General features: G+C 37.5%; 1 protein-coding gene and 1 long non-coding RNA gene across 8 annotated transcripts in view; one reads left to right on the forward strand and one right to left on the reverse strand.

Annotated features, from left to right (window-relative positions):
• Window positions 1-16,424, reverse strand: part of Magi2 (membrane associated guanylate kinase, WW and PDZ domain containing 2) — a 1,336,576-nt gene that overhangs the window by 1,316,031 nt on the left and 4,121 nt on the right. The gene's annotated exons all lie outside the window — the stretch shown is intronic.
• Window positions 6,067-9,844, forward strand: LOC146889323 (uncharacterized). Its single transcript, XR_015000104.2, has 2 exons — window positions 6,067-6,204; window positions 9,364-9,844. It is a non-coding gene; the product is annotated as an uncharacterized LOC146889323 (long non-coding RNA).

Genomic DNA, 16,424 nt, shown 5'->3' on the forward strand with positions numbered 1-16,424 from the left:
CCATATAGTATTTATAGGATCTGGAGCTACAGAATCTACCTACAAAAGACTTTAATTGACTATTTCCAACACTGAAGTACATGACAGGCTATTGACTCTGTTGAGACATAGTTGAACTTTCGAAATAATGAACATTCTAGCAATTTCTACAAATTACTTGGAATCATGTTACATGTTAGAGAAGAGTGATTCATTACAAGCATCTCAACAAGGAACTTTTGTGCAACTTAGAGAGCATTTGCATTTTAGAGTTTTCTCTAAAAATAGCCTAGAACATCACAGTCATGGTCAAAGAGAAACATCTTAAAATAGCACCTCATAGAATGAAGATGGAGAATTGTCTAACTCCTGTACCCTTTTGACTAAAAACAAAAGTACAGCATAAATAAGTGTAGAATTCTTGCTATTTGATTTTACTGATTTTCTAGTAAAACATAAATAGTTTAGAGCTATGTATAGTGATATATCAATATCTCTACTTATGCTACATAAAGCATATTATGTACATTAGTAACATGACTTAAGAATATTGGATTATTATTGCTGTTATTATTACTATTATTATTCTTACTATTATTGCTATCATCATAGATATATCACCTTGACCTCCATTAAAAATTCTAAGGAAATTAAGTAAAGAAGAATTATAATTACCTGGTTGATGTTGGATTGAGACATTTTTAACTATGACTGAGCACTGGTTTTTATTGGCATTCTGTCCTGTTAGCCTTTGGACTGGTGTATACTAACAGAACTGCCAATCTAATATAAGCCTATTATTTTAGGTCTCCTAAACTTTCCTCAAATTCCCATTAATAACATCTTATGCACATTTTTCTCCTAACGGGACCATAGCTCCTTATATGGCTATTGATATTTTTGTACAAAACAAATCTCTACTCTTGTATCTGCACATCCAATACATTTGTGAGCTGTAGACTTATGGCCAACAATGTTTGAACATCAGACTTGCCATCTGCCAAGTCCTCGCACACAGTATGCTACCAGACACCACTTTCTCTACACTCTGTTCTGTAAGTATTATCACATGGAGAAAAGTAAAATAAGAAAATCTTCTTAAAATACCAGTTAGAAAGTTTTTCATCTAATTTAATGAACAGTCCCCAATTCTAGTACCCAATCTAAATTATTTAAAAGAAAAATGAATTATACCAATCTCATGGATATTATCTTATTAGATACTTACATAATACTCTGAAATTGGTATATATTCTTTACATTTTTATTTACTTACTTTGATTATTTACTTAACTATGTGTATGTCTATGTTTTGGTGTCTGCACTTAAGTGTAGGCACATACAAAAGCCAGAAGCATCATATTCCCTTGAGGCTGGAAGCTGGGCATCACCTAGGTACAATGGATAATGGTCTTGTACCCTGTAAAGATTTGTCACTTGTATTGGTTTAATAAAACACTGATTGACCAGTATCCAGGCAGGAATTATAGGCAGAACAACAAGAATAGGAGAATTCTGGGAAATGGAAAGGCTCAGTCTGCAGTCTTCACCCAGATACAGAGGAAGCAAGATGAGAATGCCACAGTGATAAAGGTACCAATCCATTTGACTGACATAGGCAGGAATTGTGGGATAATGTAAGAGTTAGTTAATAAAAATCCTGAGCTAATAGGCCAACCAGTTTATAATTAATGGAGGCTTCTGTGTGTTTCTTTGAAACTGAACAACTGTGGACCAGACAGGACAGAAACATCTGTCAACAAATGGTGCCCAAATTGAGGCAACTACATCCACATAAAACATGAGAGAGGACAACAAGATCTCATGAGTAAATGGGGAGAATGGGCAAGGTTGAATGGGAGGGGAGAGTCAGGGAGGGGAGCAGAGAAAAATGTAGAACTCAAAAAAATTCAATAAAATAAAAAAAAGCCTGAGAGAGATTAGGAGGTAAATCTAGACGCACAAAAATAAAATTAAACATGGTTTCTTGGTAGCAGCATTTTCTCTGATGGGCTCTGTTTGCTAGAGGCAAGCACATCTCATTTAATGTAGGTTTCTTTTCTCATCTTTAGCTGTGAAAACTTTGCAGCTCTTTTAAGAGGCCCCACCACCAGACACTTAAATGGTATTCATAAATAGCTGGCAGCATGTTTTCATGGTGGTGGCAGGGGCCGTGAAACTCTATAGAGTTGTGGCAATAAGTATGGCTCCCACCAGTACCTCTGCCATGAAGCTAGAGTCTCAGAAAGCTAATGAGTGGGGTGGATCCGTTTGTCAAAACCACAGCTTTAATACTAGCTATATTGCTTAGGAAATTTAAAAAAAATCGTGTGATCAGAAAAAGAGACATATACAGTTCAGTTAGTTTCAGACAAAAAAAAATATATATGTAGGCTTGAGAGAGAAGAGAAAAAGGATCAAATCCTTAAAAACAAAAGTAGAGTAGTTGGGTATGGTGGCACACACCTTTAATTCCAGCACTTGTGAGGCGTAGGCAGGCAGATCTCTGTGAGTTCAAGGACAACATGATCTACTATACTGAGTGAGTTCCAGGACAGCCAAAGATACACAAAGAAATCCTGTCTCAAAAGAAATTCAAAAATAAAAATAAAAGAAATTGAGTTTAAATTAAAGCCACGTAAAGATAGAAAATACACAGAGAATCTGTATACTGTATGTTATTGTGTTGCCTTTTAATTGTTTGACAGCTGAGGAAGGAGCAAAAGCTGCTAAAAGACATTTGATTATTAATGTTGCTGGATTGATATAACATATATTTTGAAAATGCCTTGACTTAAAATTTAAGTCAAAATATATGTTACTTTTGAGAAGAGATTTCGTTTTTGTTTCCACCAAAAATGAGAGGCTGTGGATTCATTCTCGGTTAAGAAAAATCAAGGAAGACCCCCTGAAAAATCTCTGATAGGAGCGGATGGCCCAGATGATCCAACATTTCAGAGGACCTCTGTTGGAGTTTCCTCTGAGTTCTACATCCAGAACAGCCTCAAGACTGCTGGCTGAGATGACCAAGCCTCACTGAATATTCCAGTTAGGACTTGACTGTAATCCTAAATTTTCTTTAGGTTCACATAAGATTATCAGCACCCCCAGTCAACAGGAAGTAGCCTAGAAAACTATGCCCTTTTTCCCAAAAAAATGGATTATGGATGTTTGTCTTTGTTAAGAGTTTTGGTTACAAGTGGTTATGGGTAGTGGTCAGGGAAAAAAACTAAATAAAGGAGATTAGATTCAGAGTTCTTGTTTTGAAAAGAATAATAAAAAAAGATGGCATAAATACTCTGTACCCTGTAAAGATTTTTCACTTGTCCTTGGCTTCTCAGTCAGCCTTCATTGTCAGCCACATTCAGTGTGTCCAGTTTGATCACATGCTCCATGAGTCCTAGTACAGCTGGCCTTGGTGAGTTCCCATTAGATCAGCCCCACCATCACAGTGGGTGGGCACACCCCTCGTGGTCCTGACTTCCTTGCTCATGTTCTCTCTCTTTCTGCTCCCCATAAGAACCTTGGGAGCTCAGTCCAATGCTCCCACATGGGTACTGTCTCTATCTCCATCCATTGCCAGATGAGGGTTCTATGGCGATATACAAGATATTGATCAGTGTGGCTATAGGATAGGGCCAGCTCAGGTACCCTCTCCTCAACTGCTCAAGGAACAAGCTGGGGACATCTCCTTGGACACCTGGGAACCGCTCTAGAGTCCAGTCTCTTGCCAACCCTAAATTGGCCCCCTTAATTAAGATCTATACTTTCCTGCTCCCATATCCACTTTTCCTCCATCCCAACCATCCCATTCTACTGCATGTACTGGCTTTGGGAGAACCTAGTCTGTTTGGATGCTCACCTTCCTAGAACTGGATTGTGGGGGGAGGACCTTGGACTTCCCACAGGGTGGGGAACCCTGACTGCTCTTTGGACTGGAGAAGGAGGGAGAGGGGGAATGGAGGGAGAGGAAGAGAAATGGGAGGAGGGTAGGAGGTGAAAATTTTTAATAATAATAATAAAACCTGAAAAAATTATTTATCACTTGTATTTGTTTAATAAAATGCTGGATGACAAGTAGCCAGGCAGAAAGTATAGGCAGAGCAACCAGGACAGGAGAATTCTGGGAAGAGGAAGAGCTCAGTCTGCAGTCATCACTCAGAATCAGAGAAAGCAAGATGAGAATGCCTCACTGATGAAGGTGACTAACACAGGCAAGAATCATGAGTCAGCCCCCAGGCCCAGCACACTACTTTCCTCTACACTTCTCAGGTTCAACAATTTTCTGTTCCTAGAACAGCCTGAAACATTTTTCATATGAATCAAATTTTAATTATTGTAGTTAGTTGTCTTTATCTACTCTACAGACATTTCCTAGTCATAAGCCTGTGTCTGACTCAGCCCTTCCTCTTACCCCCTCCTTAATTCTGTCATTTCTGCATTTTTAATTTTTATATTTATATTTGTTTATATGTGGATACACATAATCCTATGCACATATGCAGAGGAAAAAAGGTTAATATCCATTGTTTTCTACATCTCCCTGAATATTTTTTTTTGGTTGCAGTACTTTTTTGTTTTGTTTTGTTTGATTTTTGAGACAGCTGTTTATTGAGCCTAGAGCTTTTTTACTGGTTAGGTTGGCTGACTGGTGAGCACCCAAGATTCTCCTGTCTCATATCTTCTCAGTACTAAGATTATAGGAGATGCTATTCTTGGTCTATTATCTGTCATTTAGCATAATATAAATTCTTATTCACTCTATCTCCCGAATACATCTCATATCTCACCTGCTCTCTAGAACTGACTACAGTCACTCAGCCTTTCTCCACTTGCCCTCTTGTCAATACGTATACCAGTAAAATTTTTTCTGTAAGTGCCCTTATTCCTCAAAAATGAAAATAAATATGACTTTCATTTTATATATATATATATATAGATAGATAGATAGATAGATAGATAGATAGATAGATAGATATAGATATTGCTCAAACAACAGTGCTCACCTATTTACAGAATAAATATCTAAGGCTATGGGTTTTTGTTGAAGTCCTTCATGACATATTATTGTGGGATATTTTACTCCTCTGGCTCTTTGGGGGGCCCACCATCCAGCTCCCAAGTAAATCACACATACAGAGGCTTAGTATTACTTACAGATGCCTGACCTTAGCTTGACTGGTTTCTTGTCAGCTTTTCTTAAACTACTCCAGTTACCTTTTGCCTCTGGCTTTTATCTTTATCTCTGTGTACCTTTCTTTTCTTCTTTCTCTATGGCTTGCTGTGTATCAGGGTGGCTGGGCCCATGGTGTCCTCCTCTCCTTGTTTTCTGGCTCCACTTTTAGTCCATTCTTGGTTCTCCATCTATTTATACTTTCCACCTGCTAGCCCTGCCTTTCTTGCTCCTGCCTCACTATTGGTTCTGATCTCTTTATTAGAATCATCAGGTGTTTTAGACAGATGCAGTAACACAGCTTCACGGAGTTAAACAAATGCAGCATAGACAAAAGTAACACACCTAAAAATAATATTCCCAACAATACATCTCCAACCCTTTGGATAATCTTCAGTTGTACTCAAGCGTCATCCGCCTCCCCTCACTGGTATCCATCTAGTCTTTTGAATAGAGAGCCATTTCCATCTTGTCCTGTTGTATTAAATAAGAATGGCCCTCATGTATTTGACTGTTTGGTCCACAATTGGTGGGACTGTGTGGAAGGGTTAGGAGATATGGTCTTGTTGGAGGAAGTGTAGCACTAGGAGTGGGCTTTGAGGTTCCAAAAGTTCGCAGTATTCTAATTGTTCTCCAAGTCTCTATTACTCGTGTGTGTAGTTCTTGTAAGCTCTTAGCTAATTCTCCAGTGCCATGCCTCTGCTGGCTGTCATTACTTCCACCTTGATGGACACGATCTCACCCTCTGAAACTGTAAGCAAACCCCAACTACACTCTTTACTTGTAAGCTGTCTTGGTCATTGTGATCATTCACAACAACAGTAAAGGAACTATGACACCTTCCTTTGTGATGCGGGATTCCCCTCTGTATGCTGTGAAAACCACTGGTTAATAAAGGATCGCTTTGAGACCACAGCAGAGCAGGGCAGAAAGAGCAAAGTAGGGAAAACTAAAGTGAATGCTGGGAGAAAGAAGGGCGAAGTCAGAGAGAAGCCATGTAGCCCTGCCGGAAACAGATGCTGAAACCTTGCCAGTAGTCCACATGCTTCATGGTAAAATATAAAATAATGGAGATGGGTTAATTCTTGATGTAAGAGCTAGATAGCAATACACTTAAGTAATTGGACAAGCCATGACTTAATTAATACAGTTTCTATGTGATTATTTCTGTTCTGGGCGGCCGGGACAAACAAGTGACTCCTTACTACATCTTTGTCCACATTTTCTTTCTGCTTTCCACCCTGCCTTTCCTAAACTCTTACTAAAGAGTAAGAGACAATCAATCCCAAGTCTCTTCTATTATGAGCAATCCTCAGGCCCCCTCTTCCACCTCCCAACATCACCTTCCCACTTGTACTGCACTAAAAAGTTTTACAAAGCACTTCAACCTACATTACATTTTTTTTGTTTTATTTCTAATAGCCACTTTTCTTTTGGTTTGGTTCTAACGCATTCTGCAGAAATGGTCATATATAGTGCTAGGCTCTCAGCCAATGTGTCTACTGAAGCCATTCAGATGCTTAAATCATGTGGGTCCTAACTTCCAAATCCACTGGTAACTGCATGGTTAAATTGGCTAGCAGACAGTGTAGCCCAGTTGGGGAAAGTCACTAGGAGCATATCTTTGAAGGGTCTGATATACAAATGCTAACACTCGCCTGCCCTTTGCTTCTCTGCTGTAATGTGGTGAATGGCTTTATCCAACCACAAGGTTTTAGCCACATCTCAGAGCCAAGGCAATAGACCCAGTCAATAACAGGTTGATATGTCTGAAACTCTAATCAAAAATAACTTGTTTATCTAATTAATTTTGTTACATAATAAAAAGTTTACTAACACAACTCAAAGGGGTAGGAAGAAATAAAGACTAGAAAAAGTTAACCCCAAGGAAATAATGTTAGTGAATTTAGAAAAGACACTCAATTAAGTCTACCGTTTCTAAGATTTATACTTTGTATTATGCCTCTGTGATAATTTTTTTTACTCCAAAAGCAGTATATTTATTTCTGTATCATCATACTAAACAGAACATTTTAGCTAAACTGCCTTGGCTTCTTTCTACTCTGTATTCTTGAAAAGTAAAAGCTGATCCTTATGGTTGCTGGAACGACAGTCCCAGCTTTATCAGGACACAGAAACCAAAGAGTAAAAAGTAATTATTATATTAAATAAATCAGCCAAATGATTTTAATTTGCTAGTAAATATTATGTAGATGGGATAACATGCATTTCTGGGACAAATAAAAAAATTAAAGCTCAAATGTCTTGCACCACAGAGCACAAACACACCCCAACAAAACACCCATACCTTAGCACTCACACACACTCCAACAAAGCACTCATCCCTTTGGGTTCATACACACCCCAACAAACTACTCATCACTTAGGGTTTACACACACTCCAACAAAGCACCCATCCCTTAGGGCACACACACATACCCCAACAAAGCACCCATTCCTTGGAGCTCTCAAACACCCCAACAATGTACCCATCACTTAGGGTTCTCACACACACACACCTCAATAGTGCACCCATCACTTCGGGTTCACACACACACACACACACACACACACACACACACACACACACCTCAACAGTGCATCCATCACTTACAGTTCACACACACCTCAACAAAGCACCCATTTCTTTGGCCCCCACACCTCAAAGTATCCATCAACTCAACAAAGCACCCTCAAGGCGCTACCACACACGCCTCAACAAAGCACCTGTCCCTTAGGGCTCTAACACATATTTTCATCTATCCCTTAGGGCTCTGTCCATTTGATTTTAACTACTCAACATGTTTCTTGGAGGAGTATTTGAAGTTTTCTTGGCTCTAGCAATTACTCTTTGGTCCATCTGGGTATTTGTAACGTCTCTTCCACTGACAAGGCACAGAATGAAGGTGACCTCTGTGTTTGCCAGAAGCAGTGGAAACCTTCCAGTGTTAGTGTTTCTGAACGTCTTGGCAGCATCTGTCAGAAGCGAGCACAGAACAGTAACACTGGTCAAATTACGGAATTGCTTTACTCAGTGGAAGTTCAGGGCTTGTCCTCACACTCAGATATCGCAGCATCTCTTCATTATTTTTCTTTAATGCTTTTATTGAGTAAGATATATTCCCTACGCTTCTACACAGTGAGCTCTGAACACTTTCTGACTTAGGACTGAGTTAGATGGTTTCCAGGCACCTCTAATTAAATATACTACAAATGTCATCCCTGCCTTCTACTTCTGGCAACTGCTTGATTCCAGTCTATCTCTTAACAAATAGTATCAGCAACTGGAAACCAGAAAGAACAGAAAAACACTGCATTTTCTCTGTGTTTCCTACCATCATTACAATGGTTGAAGGCCTAAAACACTTTCTTCTTGACACCCATGGACCTCTAAGTTGTTGTATCTTTATCTCAAATCACCCTCAAGTAGGTCTCTTCACTTCCTAAATGTGTCCTACAAAATGTTGCTGAAAAATTACCGAACAAACTGACCCCATTAAATCTGTCCATAAAACATTTCCAACACAGTATGTAAGCTCCCTTAAATTTGTTTTAGAGTACTGCTCTTTTTGAACTTACTTGGAATGACAATTTCTACCTTATAGAACTATTTGCCTGAATAAATAGCACATTCAAAGTGCCTTGAACACCATCTAACATATAGGATACATAAATCATAAACATGTTTCTTAATAGCAATTGCTAACGAATAAATATGCAACTTGTTACAATGACACGGCGTACTTCTCATTTTGCAAGCTCCTTTCTCATTGCTTTCTACATTGAATTCTATGGTTTACTAACTGGAAATTCTTGTCACTACACATGAGGGCTTGAATCTCAACAGTTCTGTGTGTTTTTATCGACAGCATTTGTTAACTTTTTCATGAAACTACTTACTCAGTATTCCTTGCTTAATGAACATTGCTTGAGACCGAAATGATAACAGGTGCGCTTTGGCTCACATAAGCCTTTTAGAAAATGTAGTGGATTATTTATAGTAAATATTAACTAAAATGAATATTTATGTATAATACAAATGGTATATAATACCAATCACTTATAAATCTTACACTATATTCTAAGAATATTATGCATATTGTAACCTGCAATGCTTTTAGCATTCCTACAAATATATGTAACTATGAATTTGCAAAATGAGGAGCTGAGGTCTAGAAATGTGTAACATATTCTTTTATATTCATTTCTAGCCCAGGGCATTGCTCTACCTGGGATCCAAACCTTCTTGCTTTAGAACTGTGAGCTCTTACCTATTACACTGCAATATGAACTGCTTCAAGGTGAGCAAGTCTCATGAACCTTTGTGGAGTCACCAACCTGAACTGAAGTCTTAGGATATACTAAGTGTCCAGAGATTGACACTACTCAAACTGTGTCCATGATGCTGGGTACTAAGGACCCCTGGTCCATTTTCTTCTCAAATACATGCTATTTTTTCATTTGTTGTTCTGATAACATTGTGAAAGACACACCTACAAGATGAACAACTCTTTTTCTTGATATCTTTGAACTCAAGCCACACAACATGTGCCACTGAATGAAGACCTCAAGGGTACAGCTGTCTTAATTATGTTTTTGTAATCTATCTATAGTCTCTAGCTTGGGGTCTGCCAAAAGGTAGGCAACCAAAAACAGTTTATGAATTTTCAGTAAATGAATTCTAGTCCTAAATAGATGGAGTTGGAACATTTTGATGAGTCAATCGATAATTACATACATTCCCAGATCAATGGCCCATACACTTGTAAACAGTATATAAGTTGAAAATATCTCGAGTTAGATTTGGCATAGATTGTTGGTATATTTTTGTAGCTGATTTGCTTTCTTGAATATGCTCCATTTCAGATAAGGTTAAAACAAATTTGTATTCCTAGTTTTTATTTCAAGATGATGAATTTTCTCAGGTTTAAACCAGAAACAGAACTGTGTGAGGTAATGGAGAAATACCCAGGATTAGGCTGAACTGATAAAGTGACAAAATGCCTTTTGATGTATTCTCCAAAGTCCTGGTATTGAAAGATCATCAACAGTACTTACCGCTAAAAATTAAGGTTGGAATTAAATATATTTTATATTAATATAAATTAGCATGATTTGGGCTACAAGTAGCAGAAAACTCAAAGTAGATGTCATAAATATCTTCTGCTTGTAATAGCAGAACTGGCTCCAAGAGAGGTTGAGTTATAGGTCCTTTTTCCTAAAGTCCATCCGAGAGCCAGAGTAGTTCCTTTGCTCTCTTCTGTCATCTTCCCCTTTCCTGCCCAGAGCTCTTCATGATCACAGGATAACGACACCTGCTTCTGGCCCAGTTTCCATGGGCAGGAACTTTCAATCAGAGGAGGGAATAGTATTTTTTGTATTATCTTATTTTAAGAACAATGAAATTCCTCAGAAAGTCCCATAAAGGAACTCATCTTACTTTCATTCCTTAGAACTGGGTTACCAGCCATTTCCTAAGCAAATATAACTGATATAACAATGGAAGTACTTTGTCTGCTTTAGACTGGTTGAGATTCATTCCCTTGAATTAACGACAATCTGATATAGAAACACCAAGCGGTATACCAGCATGTGCACTCGCAAATTAAGCCGAGATTCTACCAGGAAGAGCATGGAAGGAAGGAGAAGGAGGTGTATTCTATAATCAACCAACTCTTTCTTTAATAATTTTGTGGCTAAGCTAAAATTGAAAAGATATTCAATTCAAGCGAACCGCAGCTGTGGTCAGTGCTAAGAGAGATAATCTTTACAAGAACCAAGGGTAGCATGAGGCTCTGAACACAAGGGGATGAAGATACTTCAAGTAAATGTCAAGACTGGTTCATACCTGCTGTCAAGGAGCTCCATAGGAGCGAGTCGCGTGGGGTGCTGCTGTGCGGAAGGGGGAGAAGAGATTATAACGCACTGAACCTTTCAAAAGGCCACAAGAACGTACAAAGTTCACACTACAGGAAAATAGCGTCTTTGAATGTGCAGACGTATCTAACCTGACGTGAGCGTTGCACATACACACACACACATGTATTGAGATACAATGTGGTACCAGTTCAGTATATACCGTGCTTACGCTTCAGTTTATCAACTAAAAATAGATCAATGTAAAAGTGTGGGAACAGAAAAGGACATTTGTGAGAAAATGCAAAACGATGCTTTCTTGTTCTACAGTGACTGAAGACGTTGTTTAGAATGTCAAGGATACCATTAGTTGTGTACATTTTAATAGTTAATCTCCAGTAGGTACATGATAACAAGTTCATAAACAGTGAATTAACTTGACACAAGGTAATGTTTTCATACTAATATGAGGTAAAGCAGCATTGTCTTTATTTTATGGGAAAATTTTTTAGCATCGCTGTTAATTAAAGTTTTTCTTTTCTAAAAAAATTTAAAAGCTAATATTTTTCCTTGAGTTAAAGTAAAGAAGTTTAGCATAATTTTGTTTATTTTAAATAATTTTGAAAATTTCAGTATGCTACATATATTATTGTTTATAAATCTTCTATTTTTCTCTGAAATATTTAAACCAAATAAATTATATACTGGGCAAATCTCCAGTTTGTTACTAAGCATACATTCAGTTTGCTGTTTATTCTTTTGTTAAAATGGATGTGAAGATGCAAATTGGATTTTCCCATACACATGTGTATCCCAGGTGTCCCAAGAAGCAGAAGACATTTCAGTTTACGGGGTAGCATCGGCACTGAAGAGAAGATAAAGAAAGCATAAACTCTTCCAAGCAACATGGACAGGGGATCCAGCTAGGGGGATGAGGGATGTTTCAGAACCCTGGTCGCAAAGTGGATTTTGGTGTTTTCACTTCAGCTGCATAAGACCAACTTAGGCAGTTGCTAACTTGTCTTGCTCCTCCCAAAAGAAGGTCTGCTCCTTCTGTTTAGTTAGCACAGTATTCCCTTGGTATCACATTTGCGACAAATACAGGATTAGAATTATCTGTACTCAGTATGCTTTTAGAAAGGAACAAAGCTGTTTGAAAGGGTTCAGTAAGGCTTTAAGCCTGAGCTGTTGCCTTTTTTTTTTTCTTCAAGAAACTTTGTCTGGTGTAATGATGCTTTATTTACAGTGTGGACTGCAAGGAAAGGCAAACCCAGTGTCAGAATCGAGATGCAACACTAGACATTTCACATCTAACGCATTTTCACGTTTGAATTCCAGCTAGTCAGAGCTTAATCAGCTTAGTGGGTTGCTAGGTTGATCTGTGGGTTTCTAGCACTAGTCACTATTGGATGGGTGAGTGTGTACCGGAGATAAATAAATAACTCCCTATGCAACCCAATGTAAAAAAAAAATAGGATAAGCAATACACCGCCTATTAAAATTAGCGGTAAGTACTAACATAAAAACACCTTTTGCAAATAATATTTACCTCAAATCTCTGCAATTGTTTTAGTGGTTGTGTGGAGCATAAAGATTTGTGCTGCCCTTGATCCATGGTAGTTCAGTGGACAATTTGGAAAACTTGCTTTATAGACACCTGGCAATAGACTGCCAAGTGAAAAAGTATTCAATTAAATGTATTTCTTTAAATACCTTTTTCCCCTGATATTTCATTGTACTACTTTAAAACTAACTATCCATGATTATTCATGAAATCTTGTGTGATTTAATAGACATAATCTTGACTGAAAGACATTATAAGGATCAAGAAATGTTTCCAAAAATTTTATAATTAGGAATATCAAATACAGACAGAGTTTTTTACTTTGTACATAAGGCTTACTCAAGCTGTTTTCAAGGATATAGATGTGTGTTTTACTACAGTATATATTAACTGCTATGGTTCTGGTAATGATATTTAAGGAAAATAACTTTAAATAACACAAAACCACTATGAAGTACATGTAGCACAAAAAATGGAGAACGTATTTTCAAAGGTAAATAAAGCCATTTAATTATTAAAATATCTTAAATAAATCTAGTAACATTTTAAAAATTTTTTCCTCATGGGCTTTGGAAAAGGATCTATATTGAATGCCATTGGTGTTATATAATGAGTAGTCAAAGAAGAAAACCTCAATTGTTTATTCCAGGCTATGTAAAATGGTCAAAACTAAATACTAAACTTAAAGTTTTAAAGTTATTAAAGAATTATTCTCACAACTCTGTAACAAGATTTAGTCAAATGTGAACAATTTCCCATACGTAAACAACTTTGGCTAATTTTCTATGGCGTGAATATTGCACACGAGCATTGAGCAGATACACATCCCTACATGAATCTTCAACTAAATGGCCTTGGCAGTTATGGACTTATCTCTAAATTCTCTGTGCAACATAGTTCATTCTTATCAAAGAAAATATGTCGCACTTACTGGGGACAAAAGAGATAAGGTTAAGTCAAAAAATGAATGACAGTACTAAGAAAGCTGTAAGACCCTTTTACCTGATTCTTGTCATGAAGTAGTCAAGCTGTGGCTAAGGGAGATTTTAAAAATTAGTATTTGACACTGGAACTACTGGTGGGATTAACTCAAGTAGTGGAAGGTCACCAGAGTGTTATCCAGAGAGATAGTGTGGCTATGACCACCATACTTAGTAACATTTGCCTATATTAAGATGCTGACATTGTTATAAATGCAATTCATATTTTGTTCTGGATTTGAGATAATTTCCTTTGTCATAGATTGTTGAGTGTGACCATGTTGATGTTGGTTTCTGTACTGCCTCGTCCCACAGTCATTCGGTCCCAAATAAATACACAGAGGGCCTGAAAAGTCCCCAATAGGAGCGGATGGCCCAGATGTTCCAACATTTCAGAGGACCTCTATTGGAATTTCCTCCGAGTTTTACATCCAGAACAGCCTCAAGACTGCTGACTGAGATGACCAAGCCTCACTGAATATTCCAGTCAGGACTTGACCATAATCCTAAATTTTCTTAGTTTCCCATAAGATTATCAGCACCCCCAATCAACAGGAAGTAGCCTAGAAAACAATGCCCATATTCCCAAAAAAAATGGATTATGAATGTTTGTCTTTGTTTAGAGTGTTGGTTACAAGTTTTTATGGATAATGGTCAGGAGAAAAGCTAAACAAAGGAGATTAGATTCAGAGTTCTTTTTTTTTTTAAAAAAAAAAGAGGGAGTGGGGAAATGTTGTGAGACAATGGTCTTGTCACTTGTATTGGTTTAATAAAATGCTGATTGGCCAGTAGCCAGGCAGGAAGTATAGGCAGGCAGGTCAACAAGAATAGGAGAAATCTAAAAAGAGGAAAGGTTCAGTATGCAGTTGTCACCAAGATGCATAGGAAGGAAAATGAGAATGCCATGTGGCTAACACAAACAAGAATTATGGGGTAATGTAAGATGCAAGAGTTAATTAATAAGAAACTTGAGCTAATAGGCCAACCAGTTTATAATTAATTTAGGCCTCTGTGTGTTTCTTTGGGACTGAATGGCTGTGGGACTAGGCAGGACAGAAACCTCTGTCAACATGACCTCTTATTAATTCTGTTTTATTACAGCTCCTCTTGCAGAGAAACTTGATCTGTAGCTATGCCATAAAAGTTCCACTAACAATATGATCTATCTGGCTACCATGGTGTTTAAGAAGCATAAATATATTTTTAAACTAAATGAATCCCAATATTATTTCTTTGCTTGTCAAAATTATAGTAAACACTTCAATATATTCACTAGCTTTTATAGGAGAAAAGATTTGCAAAGAAGGAGATAATTTAGTCACTGATTTAGATAGTCACCTAAGATCATCAGAAACAACAGATATTTACATTATGATTCACAACAACAGAAAATTACAGTTATGAAGTGGCAACAAAAATCATGTTATGGTTGGGGATCAGCACAACATGAGGAAGTATATTAAAAGGTTACAGAATTAAGGTGGGTGAGAACCACTGTTCTAAAGTCTAAAATAAGCATAAAAGAACAAGTCTTTATAAATAAAGACATCAGTGATGGTGACTTTTAAAAGGCAAAAACATGTTGCACTGACTTAATGACAACATTCATCAAAGAAATATGTTTTATAAAAAGAATTCATTCTGAAAATCCCACTATGTCTACAACTAAATTTTGCACTTATTATCAATTAGACATTAGTTATTTCTCATTTTCATTTCCATATCTCGTCACAGTTAAGAGTAAAATAGCTTGATATGTAGGCCTAGAAGGACTGTTAAGCAATTCGGAGCACACAGTGTTCTTGAAGAGGACCCGTGTTTGATTCCCATCAGCCATGTCAGGCAGCCCACAGCTGCCTAGCTCCAAGGGCCTCCAGCATCTCTGGCTGACACTGGTATTTGAACTCACTTGCACACGCGTGTATCACACGCATGCAATTTTAAAATCACTGTAAAAATATCTTGAAGGCTAAAAGTAACGAAAGTCGCTCAAAATGATCAATATGCTTAGAATAAAATTTGCTAAATTTGCATAATGCTTACTACCTGCAAAGCATGGCATGATTTATATTTGTAACTTAGCTAATGATTATTGGCAATGCCGGGGCTAGAATCCAAGATCTTACACACGACAGAGAGTAATTCCGGCAGATTCCACTCCCAGTGGTTATTTCATGTCCTTAAGAAACTGCTACTTCATCCATTTAGAAAACTTGTTCATATAACTGTCATCAGAAGCATTCTCAGGATTCAAAGCCAGATGATCTACAAGGAAGAGCACACATTTTACCACTCCTGTCCCCACTTCCTAAGAGAAACGATGCCACCCGGGTCTGCCACGCATTTGAAAGTCACGGTTTAAACTACGAGCAATACGGGATGTCATTTGTGCAAACTTTTTTTTTCTCATTATGAAAGTAAATGTGTTGAGTTTCCAGCAACTAAAAAGGAAACTAAGCATAATGAATGTGCCAAAAAAAAAATTACACAGTGTAAATGTTAAGAGCAGAAATGGCGGTGCTTATATTCTTCAGCTGGCATTTCACCCCAAGGCTATTCTCATCCAAAGCAAACACAGAAGGGAAGTGAAGGCTCACGCTTAGCACTCAAGGTCATGCCATTTAAATAGTAAAAATCTGTCTACAGACAGTGAGAACGACATTGGCATCTCTCATCTCTTGGTTTAAGCAGAAGTCTTTATTATCCAACATTCGTCTAAAGTAGTTACAATAAAGACGTGGGTACAGCTCAGTAACGGATAATTTGCTAAGCATTGGGAAGGCCCTGGGTTTGAACCCCACCACTAGATAAATATTAAACTGATCAGTCTATTAAAACAGTTTCATTAATTTTTTGAGTTAAAAATCCATAT

Source organism: Myodes glareolus, chromosome 27 (assembly GCF_982192425.1).
Source record: "Myodes glareolus chromosome 27, mMyoGla1.1, whole genome shotgun sequence".
NCBI classification, from domain to species: Eukaryota; Metazoa; Chordata; class Mammalia; order Rodentia; family Cricetidae; genus Myodes; species Myodes glareolus.